This window comes from Phalacrocorax aristotelis, chromosome 1 (genome assembly GCF_949628215.1).
Source record: "Phalacrocorax aristotelis chromosome 1, bGulAri2.1, whole genome shotgun sequence".
Classification (NCBI taxonomy): domain Eukaryota; kingdom Metazoa; phylum Chordata; class Aves; order Suliformes; family Phalacrocoracidae; genus Phalacrocorax; species Phalacrocorax aristotelis.
In genome coordinates this window covers 52540537-52553019 of record NC_134276.1, presented here as the reverse complement: position 1 = coordinate 52553019, position 12483 = coordinate 52540537, and positions in this window count along the sequence as shown.

Genomic DNA, 12483 nt, shown 5'->3' with positions numbered 1-12483 from the left:
TACTTTTCCTTTCATAGATACATTTTTTTGAAGACTTTTGAGGAGGAATTCTACCCTAACTGGATAAATGAAAAACACTGTGATAAGATAATGGCAACAACCACTTAGTATGTGATTTTCAGCAAAAGGAGCATGTCTCTGCTTCCTCGTTAGTAAAGTGGAGATAATGACACCTGGTAACTATACCCAAGTTTTTTGTAAACTCTGGGAGAAAAATTCTCATTTTGTTCTACATAGTCTGACAATAATACTGAAATAGTTCACTTTCAATAAAGCACAACAAGAAAACATTGTCAGATAACAGACAAATATCTACAGAAGTGTGACACACTATTTCTTCTTTGTTTTTTAAAAGTCTAAGCAGCCATAAAGAAACATCAATTTTGTGTATGAGTATTCTGCCTGTTTTTCAAAAACTATGCAAAGTGTAATTTCTATTTTCTGTTTTGGACAATAAAGTTTGTCAGCCACTCGCGGTGCCCAGATTTCTTATGCTAGTGTCTAACTCTGGCATAGGTGTTCCTACTTAACTTAGCGTTATATACTGAAGCAGATCTTGATGTAAATGAAGAAGTGCTAAGTGAATGACTGTTAGAGACAAGGTAGTGAGACAACTTGTGGCTTGCGAAAAGCAAGGTCAATTTTCTTGAATGGTTCTACAGGGAACATACTTTTCAGAGTACATGAAATTAGTTTTTATTTTCTTTTCACATTCTTATTCTTACCCCTCCTGTAGAATGTGCAGGTGTTTGAAATGGAGCAGATAATCCTGAAAACCATTATCAGATACACAAAAAATGAGAAAACCACCACAAGAAGTCAGCTTGGCTTTATCAAGGGGAATCATGTTTGACCAACTTGCTAAACTTCTATGATGAAGTGACTGACCTGGTAAATGAGGGGGAAGCAGTTAATATTGCATACCTGGACTTCAGGAAGGCCTTTGACACTGTCTCCCATAAGATCCTCATAGACAAGCTGTTAATATATGGGCTGGATAAGCAGACAGTAAGGTGAGTTGAAAACTGGCTGAAAAGCTGGGCTCAGAGTGTGATGATCAGTGGAACAAAATCTAGTTGGAGGCCAGTAAATGGTCTGCCTCAGGGATCAATACTAGGTCCAGTCCTCTTTAACACCTTCATTAATGACCTGGATAATAGGACAGAGTGTGCCCTCAGCAAGTCTGCAGGTGACACAAAACTCAAAGGAGTGGCTGATATGCCAAAGGTTAATGCTGCTATCAAGAAGGACCTGAACAGGCTGGAGAAGTGGGCTGACAGGAACCTTACAAAGATAAAAAAGGAGAAGTGCAAAGTCCTGCACCTGGGGAGGAACAATCCCAGGCACCAATATATGCTGGGGGGCACTCAGCTGGAGAGCAGCTTCTCAGTAAAGAACCTGGGAGTCCTGGTGGACACCAAGTTGAACATCAGCCAACAATGTGCTCTTGCTGTAGAGAAGGTTAATGGTATCCTGGGTTGCATTAGGAGGAATGTTGTCAGCAGTTCAAGGAAGGTGATCCTTCCTTCTGTTCAGCACTGGTGAGGCCATGCCTGGTGTACGGTGTCCAGTTCTGGGCTCCTCAATGTATGAGAGACATGGACATACTGGAGAGAGTTCTACAAATGGCCACAAAGTTGATGAAAGGAGTGGAGCATCTCTCCTATGAGGAAAGGCTGAGAGAACTGGGACTTTTCAGCCTGGAGAAGAGAAGACTAAGGGGGGATCTTATCAGTGGAAATAAATACCTGAAGGGAGGGTTCAAATTGGACAGAGGCAGACTCTTTTCAGTGGTGTCCAGTGGCAGGACCAGAGGCAATGGGCACAAACTGAAACACAGGAGGTTCCCTCTGAGCATAAGGAAATACTTTGTTACTGAGGGTGACTGAGTATTTGCAGAGGTTGACCAGGGATGTGGTGGAGAATCCATACTAGCAGATCTTCAGAAGTGGTCTAGACACGGTCCTGAGCAAATGTCTCTAGGTGTCCCTGCTTGAGCAGGAGGTTGGACCAGATGCTCTCCAGAGGTCCCTTCCAACCTCAACTATCCTGTCACTCTGTGAAACAAAGATTTCAACATAGACTTGGAAAAAAGCACATATTCTAAGAGGAAAAATAATACTTACTGTGTACAGTAAACAAAAAGAATGTTTAGTGTATACAATAAATCTATGCTATAACATTTTCATATTGTTATTTTATTCAACTTATAATGCATTTGAATGTATGTTACGTAGATTTAAATTGAAAACTAAACCATTAGGGTAAATGGAAATTCCTTTAACAATAGCTTTTCAGTATTTCACATAGGTATATCTAAACCTTCCAGGGGGTGGTAAGCACTCGTGCTACAGATACACACAGTATTAACAGATAAATATGCATACCCTTATTTCATGTGAACTTATAAGACAAACATCACTTTTTAAAAATTTCTTACATGTGTATTTGTATTTAATATGTATATAAAAGAACCTATAAACACATATGTATATACATACCCAATAAAATATTTTGCTTGCAGAAATTCCAACCCTCAGAGATTGGACATGACTCATATTAGGTTACTTTAAATTCCAGCCATTCCATTTTTTCGAGGAGATAAAGAAAAAGTCACAAACTGCTCAAAACTCTTACAGGTTGTCAAGAAGCCAGTGGGTTCCTTAGTTAAAACCTGATCAGTCACTTTGCAACCAGGGAGACTGCATCCATCCTGCCAATGGAAAGAGTTGCTGAAGCCATACTGAGGTAACTACCAAGCATGTAATGCAGGAAACTTGGGTATTGTTCTGTTGTGGCTCTTACTCCAGCTATTAAGTATTAGTCTCTCCAGAGTTTTCTGAGCTTGTTTTTTCAAAAGCTGGAGGTAATTTCAAAACTCATAAATGCTATATAGATGTTTAGCTTTGGAATTAAAGATCACCTGATGCAGTTGGTTTTGGTTTGGTTTTGGGTTTTGGGTTTTTTTTCCCCCCCTTTGCAGAAATGAAGATGGGTAAAAATTTAAGAATAAATGTATTTTTTAAAACTACTTCACAAGGTCATTTAAGTGGCTTTCAAAGATAATTTTGAAAATTCAACACCAACAACAGTAAAAAGACTAGGAACTAACCAGGAATTATGTGAGAAAATGTTTTTAGTCTTCATCTGTATCTGTATTCTGAAAAAAAAAAAAGTTTCACTAAATATTCAAATTTACATATTTTGAGGAAAGTTTCAAATCATAAAAGCATAGCAAATAACATTTTTGTAATGCAAGGTGGTTTTGGTTTTGCTTTTATTTTTGATCTTACATGTAACCTACAAACAGAAAAAAAACATTAAATCTATCTTTTGATTTTGTCTAATATTTCTAAAATTTTCTTCTTACTTGAGTTACAAATATTTTCAGGTGCTGAAAGCTAAGATAGGAGAAATAAGGTTAAGGGTAAATTGGGGTTAAACCCCAACTCTCTGGGATGTCAATTTTCTTCATAGAAGTAAAAACCAAAAAATAAATTAATGAAATGGTGAAATTTTAGTATTTAAGTTTTTTTTCTCCCTGACCCTAGAACACCATAAAAATTGTAATAAAGAAAAAAGAAAACAAGCAACAGAAATCAAGTTGCTTTTATTTTGCCAGTTATTATCATCATAAAACACTCCCTGAGAAGAAAGAATAAATGAAATCACAGTAATAAGGAGTCATCTTATCTCCCACAAAAGCAAATCCAAAAGTCATGTGCGGATCAGGTAGTTGGCTTCCTCAATATGTTTACTGTCATAGAACTTCCTTTCGTGCAGATACTTCCTTTATCTGGAGAAAACAAAGCACCAAGTCAAATATTGAGTATGTAAATAAACAGAGGTCCAGAATGACCTGTCAAAATTAGTTTAGTTCAGTCTTTAGGACTAGACCATAACACTTTGAGTGGTGTTGAGTGTCTCTTAGCAATCCACTCCCTTCTCTTAAATTCACATTCCACCTGGAATTATAACTATCACAAAGAGATCAGCTAAGAAGTAGGAGTGTTCACACTAGTAACTTTTCAGACCAGCTTTTAGCATACAGATTACAAGAGTAAGCTAGAAACTTAATTTTTCAGTCTGATAAATGGAGGGGGTAGATTCCTTCAGAAAGTAATTTTTAGTAAATAAGTTAGTAGTTTGTCTTTCTAATTTGGCTAGATAAGAAGCCAACGGTTAGGCTGAATGATTAAGGGAGCTTCTTCAGTTTCTAACTGAGAAAAAGAGCAAGGCAAGAAACCGAATGCTATAGAAAATCCTGAAAAAAAGCAAAATGTACTGCAAGAAGAAAATAAATAGTAAGGAATAAGTCCCTGTTTTGACTAGGACTTATGAGCCCCTTGGTTTCAATCAAAGTTAAAATCTGAGAAGCACTTTCAGTGTGCAGATTGGAGAGACAGCCTTTTCACTTAACTCACAAAAATTTTCTAAGCACAGCACTGAAAAATTATCTCAAAGTCAGAAATAGTATTAAAAAGCATAAATAAATCTATATGTACTTTTCATTTTCCAAATGAGAAGCTTGACTGCTTCATTGATCAACCTAGTTTTCTGTTATTTATTCAGCATGTATTTTTGTTTTATTGTTTTCTATAGTTTGGGTGGAAAACTTTTACTTAATTTGTATTGAGTCTCCCTAAGACTCCATACTAGAAAGAAGGCTTCATGAGTGCATTGGGACAAACATGATATACACTGATTAATCACTATCTTGTACTAGCTAGAACAGGTAATATCCTTACTTAGATATAGGTAGCTCTCTAAATGAACCTTAGATACTACAGTAACTGCTGGCAATAGCAGAAGGAGGCAAAAGCTGCATGGCCACAATTTGGTGTTCTGGGCTTTTTTTTTGCTTTGTTTTGTTTTATTTTTTTCCATTCACATAAATTACTCTTGCTTTAAAGGTTTATTATCCTTAACTAAAATATAACCAATATAATACATAGTACCATTTTTTTCCCAATACACAGAACTTCAGTGAAGGTTTCTGTGACTTTTATATATACTATCAGTATAAACAGGGCTACGAAATACTTTGCCCTTTTTTTTATTTAGTAATGTCTTCTTTTTGTTAAAAGCTCTGGTTCATGAGTGCTTTTCTAGCAGCTAATGTATGCAGGAATGATCTGCCTGAAGCATTTTAATTTTTTTTGTCCCCAAATGGGAATCTACTCTTAAAGGCCTTTAAGGTTCATGGCTGGATTTGACAGGTCTGTATTTGTGATGGCATGTCACTATCTACCATAACATAATCTCCATGTTACGTCATGTAGTCTAGATTATCCAGTCTGTACAGTGAGGAGGGAGCAGAAGCCAGTCTCTGTGTAGCTACCTCTCCAGTTCCTTTCTACCCACTTGGGAGATACAGAGCTGGTCATCTCCCAGATGAGTAGAATCAGGAGAGGTAGATATACATATACGTAAACACATACACACACACACATAGTAGTAGTGGAGAATTATTCTACCTATTTCAATGCACTAAATTTGAGAGCCTAGTCATTCTAGACTCCCTTTGTATTAGCAGATAAATAAGATTATTAACTAAGATTTGAATTACCTTTCAGAGGTGCTTACCTCTAGCCATTTATCATACAGAGAGCCCCAAATTCTTCATTTAATCCAGCTCTCTAATCCAGGGATGTTAAATAACAATATATGGTGTATTATTCCAGTAATTTCTATTTCTAGTTCCTCTGTTTCTGGTAGACATATAGATCTATAAAGGTATGATTCAACTCACCTAATTTTAAATATTTAAAAACTAGCAGTATAAGTCTGAGCTCCACGTTTAAAGGAAAGGGAAAAAAAAATCTCTAAGGGCCAATTAATCTGAGTTTACAAGATTCTTTATGATGAAAGAAAAAGCCACCAGAGAGACTTCTTTTTTTTCTATTAAATATGAAGGAAACTGAGAGTAGATTGAGCTGTAGTCACCTACAGTAGGGCAGATGAAGCTCACTCTTGGTTTACTTTTTTTTCAAGTGTGAATCTCAGATTTCAGTGTAGCTTAAATAATCTTACAATTCAATACTATTCACACAGATAGAGCTGTCATTGCTTTTCTTACTGTTGATTCTAGCTGATGCCATGTTTTATGTTGTTCACCATGAACAGGTACACCTAAATGTACTATGTAGGTTAGTAGCTTATGTGCTAATATCTTTTGATCATTTACTTAACAGTAAAAAGTACCTCTACAGATAAGTTAAAGCTAATACAGCAACTCTTTTATTTGTATGAGACAAAAATATAAAGCAGCCCTGTAGCCCAGTCCCTCAGATCACATGTATATATAACCATTATACCACCTGTCAAAATGCAGTAGGTTGCAGCTTGATAGGATTCAGCTTCCAGCTAGCATCTACAGTTAAACCATTAACATTAAAAATACATCAGGCAAATGAGACAGTACTTATAAATAGATATACACAATCCAACCAACCTATGAAAGTACTATTTTTTTAGCAAGCATTTTTACATGATTATTCCAAACTACCCAAACAACAGGTAATCAGTACTGTAGTTTGGATTTTATTATTACTTAAGGAAACAATTAAATAATCATGCTAGCCTAGAAGTAGCCAAGCATTTTAATATGAATTAATTACTGTGCATAAGAGTTTGTTTCAAAGCAGTGTTTATGGTGTTCACTACCCACTGAAAGAAAAAGATATGACCTTATTTTTTTCATTTTAAATGGCTCAGAATAGTCCTTACTGTTTTTATGTCCATATCAACAGGCAGGACTTGAAATTATGGTCTCTTTAAATAAAACACTTAACACCTTGCTGACTTGATCTTTCTATATTAGCTTCAGTTGAAACAGGTTTCTGTTACATTGCCTATCAGTGTTTCCTAATAATTTTAATGCAAAACTTACATTAAGACAGAATGAAAATTGAGAACTAACATTAATTTAACTATAAACCCCTTATAATTATCTTCCAAGGAGGCATTGTAAATCCTAAAAACTTAATGTAAATACTAAATTTAAAAAATAACATTAGGTTGAGAAATTCACAGTTCCCTTCCCCCCAATAACTCTATTAAAAATAAGAGTTGAGCAAATTTCCCAGTAATAACATTAGAAACATGTAACTGTTGAAGGATCTGTAGTCACAAGAATCAGCTAATTTTGCTCTTGCATGCCTTCAAGTAAGATCAGTTAGGATTAATTTAAACATTTAACTAGATTTTTCACCCTATAACCAGTCTTTTTATATTTTCTAGTCAATATTAACCATTAAAACCAGTTTGACTGCTGTGATTAACAGAATATTTCTGTTAATTCACAGAATATTTATGTTAATTCACTTTTAATGGGAGCCACTTGATATACTCCTGCAAAATAATTAAATTATAAAAGTTTAATGCTTATCATTTTCCTCATTAACACTGCTATGCTGCCCATTGACTCCCATCTAAGAGCTCTTATAGAAGTGTTTCTGATACTATACAATAATTTGGCAAGGAGAAGGAAGATACTTTACTGTAATGCAATGTATTTCTTTTAGAGCAATTCAGATAGACGTTCAAAGAACGTTACAGGAAAAAATACAAATGTGTAATCTACTGTGTTTGATGTTTTAACGGTGTGCTTTGAGGGTATTTTTAAGAAATGCAGATTTTCCCACCTTTTTGTGTGTTGTGTAATCAATGAAAGTCAGATTAAATCAGTTTCCCAAGTTCACGTATGATGAGAATCAAAGTAGAAGCAATCTGTGAGTAATTTATGCCAGCAGTGCTCGAAGTTAGTTAAAATCTATTTTAAATATCATCAGCTTTCTTCTTTTAATAATTTGACTAACATAAGGTTTTTCATAATACTAGAAGATGAGGTAGAAATACTGTTAAAAAGGGCAGTCCATTAAAGGAAGAAAATAAAGTGTCGGCATTCCGGTTTATCTGCAAGCATTTTTTCTTTTCATTGTGTTATCTATTTGAATACTATTTAGTAATAAACTCTGAAGAAGAGGTGGACTAAGAATAAAACAATTAAAGTAGTGCTGCAGAGGAGAAAAAGAAGATTGTTTCACAGTTTCAAAAAGCTAGTGTAAAAGGGTGTATGTGTTAAATCATTGTCATATTATGGTTATCTAGAAAGAATGGTAGGGGAGCTAAAAACTATACTACAGCCTTCTCCTTCTATAGAATGTTTACCGGAAGGGGGGGGAAGGGGGGGGGGAAGGGGAACGAACTGCCGAAACAAACCGCACGCACCACAGCCGCCCACCGACCCGACGCCGCGCCGCCCCCGAGCCGCAACCGCCCCCCCTCCATGTACTGGTCATGGTGTCACGTGGTATGGAATGAACCTGCCATTGGCCAGTCGGGGTCAGCCGCCCCCGCCATGGCCCCGCCCCTCCCAGCCCCTCCCAGCCCCCCCCGCGACGCGGCAGAGCTGGGAAGCTGGAAAGGTAGCCAACTCTCACAGTGAGGAGAATTAACCCCTTCTCAGCCAAAACCAGCATATCTTCTTTTGCTCATTTTTTGTTTTACCCTGTGTAAGGTGATTCATCTTTTCTCAATGTTCATGCTATTTTTGTGGACTGATGTGTTTATATTTTTTCTGAAGGCAATGCCGCCTTTGTTCTCTTTATCTGTGATTATGGATTTTTTCTGCTATTTTTATTCTATTCTTTCTTCTGTTACTTTTTTTCTCTGCCTTACCATTTTACCTCACATTTCCTTCCTCTGTGCCTTCCCTCATTCACAGCTTTAGACTATGTAATGCTGGAAGTTACTACAAATGCCAACTTCTTCCCATCACTGTCTAAAAATCGAATATTTCACTTTGGTTTTTTGTTGTTTTTTTTTTTTCTTTTTTCCTGACATTCCTTCTTCTTACTATGTTACTGACAGAGAAAAAGCCAACAACCATTGTAATAGATCTGAAATTCTTGTCCCCTCTAGCTATGTGCTTCTCCAGGTATTTATAAGAGAAAGAGAGGAAGGGCGTCTCACAGGTTTGGAATTAAAAACCTAGAAATGGTACTGTCTTACATTGTTTATTGATCATGAGTTCTTCAAGGCTCAGTGGCACATACACAATGGCTATGTCTATACTACACACAAGGACAAGACCAGGGATGTGCCAGCCTCTTGAATACCCAGAAAAGGAACTGGCTGGCGCATGCACAATAGCAGAACTATAGTGTAACCCACATGGTGTGTACAACCAAGAAACAGGATTACAGTGTTATCACTGATGTTCAGTGACAACTTAGTGTGTCTCCTACATCTAGGGAGAAGGCCAGATAATAACAGATAAAGAAGATGCTTGAGATCAAAAGTAAAAGAAACCAATTGGGTTTTATCGTATTAGAGCAAAGCTGCTGTACAGAAAGTTTTGTTATCCAAGAAACCTGTAGGCTCTAAAAGGGGGGAGGGGCATTTTCTACATCTATTGTAAACTCTTGAAGCTCCCGATGTTATTCATATTAATTTAACTATGCTTAAGATCCTGAATGACCAATAAATTAGATAGCTCACTGCAAGTAAAGAACATCCGTTTCCCCCTACCTGAGTTTTACAAAGTGAGCAGCTTGAGCTGTTTGAGAGTGATGAAACGAGAGTGAGATTACTTCTTTTTAATGAATTCTGTTATTGCATTTGTTTTACAATTTATAACCATCAGCTATTCCAGATTGGCTATCTAGAAGAGTTCAGTTAATACTGATGGTGTTTTGAACAATAATTAGAGGGATATTATTCCTGAGACATAATCCATATAGAAGGTTTCTTAAAGTAAAAATCAATATACCATGTGTGAGTACATGTTAAATATGTGCATGAATGTTGAAGGTAGCTAAGACAAGCTCTTTTCACACATTTTGAAATTTGATGAATAAGTCCCTAAAGGTCCTTAAAAAATATGGAGATATATCTCTCAGGTCATCTTTGTTAAGTAAAGGTGATTTGTTACCAAAATTTCTCTTAAAACAATATTCTGATACTGCCTCTAGATGGTTAGAATATCTCAGTGTACCAGAAGTGTCATACTACTTTAAGACAAGTGTCATGGTTTAACCCCAGTTGGCAAGCAAGAACCACACAGCTGCTCACAGACCCTCTCCCCCCTTCTCTAGGATAGGGGAGAGAATCAGAGAGGAAAAGTAAGACAAATCATGCCTTGAGATAAGAACACTTTAAGAGGTAAAGCAAAAGCCACACATTCAAGCGAAGCAAAAGAAGGAATTCAGTCACTGCTTCCCATCGGCAGCAGGTGTTCAGCCATCTCCCGGAAAGCAGGGCTCCGTCATGTGTAATGGTTCATTGGGAAGACAAACACTCTAAATGTCCCCCCCTTCCTCCTACACCCAGCTTTATATGCTGAGCGTGACACAGTATGGTATGGAATACCCCTTTGGTTAGTTGGGGTCAGCTGTCCCAGCTGTGCCCCCTCCTAAATTCTTGTGCACCCCCAGCCTACTAGCTGGTGGGGTAGTGTGAGAAGTGGAAAAGGCCATGGATCCGTGCAAGCACTGCTCAACAATAATGAAAACATCCCTGTGTTCCCAACACTGTTTTCAACACAAATCCAAAACATAGCCCCCTACTAGGTACTGTGAAGAAAATTAACTCTATCTCAGCCAAAACCAGCACACTCTCCACCCCTTATTCCATACCATTTATATCATGCTCGCGTACCACTCTGTCCCATACATCCTCATTAACCACCACCCCCCTACCCATCTTTTGGCACAATATACAAATAACATTCCCTTAGTCTATGGATCACCCCCGTGAAATGTCTGTAAAATGTCCATACATGTCCATGGATGTCTATTGAGTTCATTCAGTCCATGACTTTGGGATCCACCTGTTATGGTGGTCACTCAGGACAGGAGAGGTGGTGTGTTGCGTGGAATTACTAGGTACTAAAGCCAGCTCAGGTCGGGTCACTGCTGCACTTGCATCGCTTCCTATAAGCCTTGTCCTCCATCGGTTCAGGTGGTTCCTGCTATAGTAATTCCTATAACATGCAACTCAAATTCCAGGTTACAAGAATTTAAAGGTATTTCCATTACAATCTCCACCCCTGGTACTTTGGACCAGACTATCAGGTTTAACGTTGCAATGAACTCCTCCCCTTGCCCCTGCGCCAGCCTGGACTTATCCACAGACGGCAGTCCTTTAGGGGTGTACCTGCTCCAAGAGGAGGTTTACCTATGAGCCACAGGGTCTCCAGGGGTACACCTGCTGGGGAATAGACTCATTCACAGCCACAGTCTCTTTGAGCTGCCCATGTTCAAGAGTGGCCATCTCCATGGGCTAAGATGCCTTCAGAAGTGAACCTGCTCTAGCGTGGCCTTAGGCATGGCTGAAGTCCCTCCAGGGTTATACCTTCTCTGTTGTCGGCTTGCCCATGGCCACATGCTTTGAGGTGTTCCAGCATGATCTTGAGCACAGCCACTCATGCTTCATGTTGCAGCATGGACTTATCTTTGGGCCACAGTCCCTTCTGTCATGGTTTTTAGCTGGGATAGAGATAATTTTCTTCACTGTAGCTGGCATAGTGCTGTGCTTTGGACTTACTATGGAAACAATGTTGATAACACACCAATGTTTTAGTTGTTGCTGGGTAGTGCTTACACTAATCAAGGACTTTTCCAGCTTCCCATGCTCTGCTGGGTACACAAGAAGCCGAGAGGGGAGGTAGCACAGCTGAGAGAGCGGATTCAAACTGGCCAAAAAGATATTCCATATCATGTAACGTCATGGCCAGTATGTTACCTGGGAGGGGCTGGCCAGGGGAGGGGGGCAGCAATCGCGACTTGGGGACAGGCAGTATCGGTCGGTGGGTGGTGAGTGGTTGTATCATTTATGTTTTTGGTTTTTCCCTTTTTCTCTTTTCCTTTTTATTATATAATAATAATAATAATAATTATTATTATTATTATTTTATTTTTTTTATTTTTATTTTTATTAACAAACTCTTCTTATCTCAACCCACAAGTTTTTTTTTTGCTTTTGCTCTTCCAATTCTCTCCCCCATCCCACAAGTTTGGGAGGAGTGAGCAAGCGGCTGCATGGTGTTTGGTTGCCAACTGGGGCTGAACCATGACACGTTCAGAGGTATCCCTGCTGCAGCACAGACATAACCATGGTCACAGATGCTTTGGGATGTCCTCCGCCCAGATGCACTCATACACAGGTCACAGTCCCTTCTACTTGAGTTCACACTAGAGTTTCGGCCTGTACAGTACAGCAGCACAGAAACAGCAGCAAAGCCCCAGCCATCTGTGCAAGAGATATTAGGTCCCATTCTCCCAGAAGCTGAGAGAAACTGGTTCCAGCAGGGGTTAGGAAATAGGGATTATCTCTGTCTCTTATCTTTTCTTTTTACCTTTCTCTGTAGGGTGCCTCCAAAAACATAGAACCCTCTCTTTGCTGATGTTTTTTTCACAACTCTCCATGAGCTATGTATGTGAAAATACATGGAAGAGAAAACAGTTCTTCTTCCCCTTC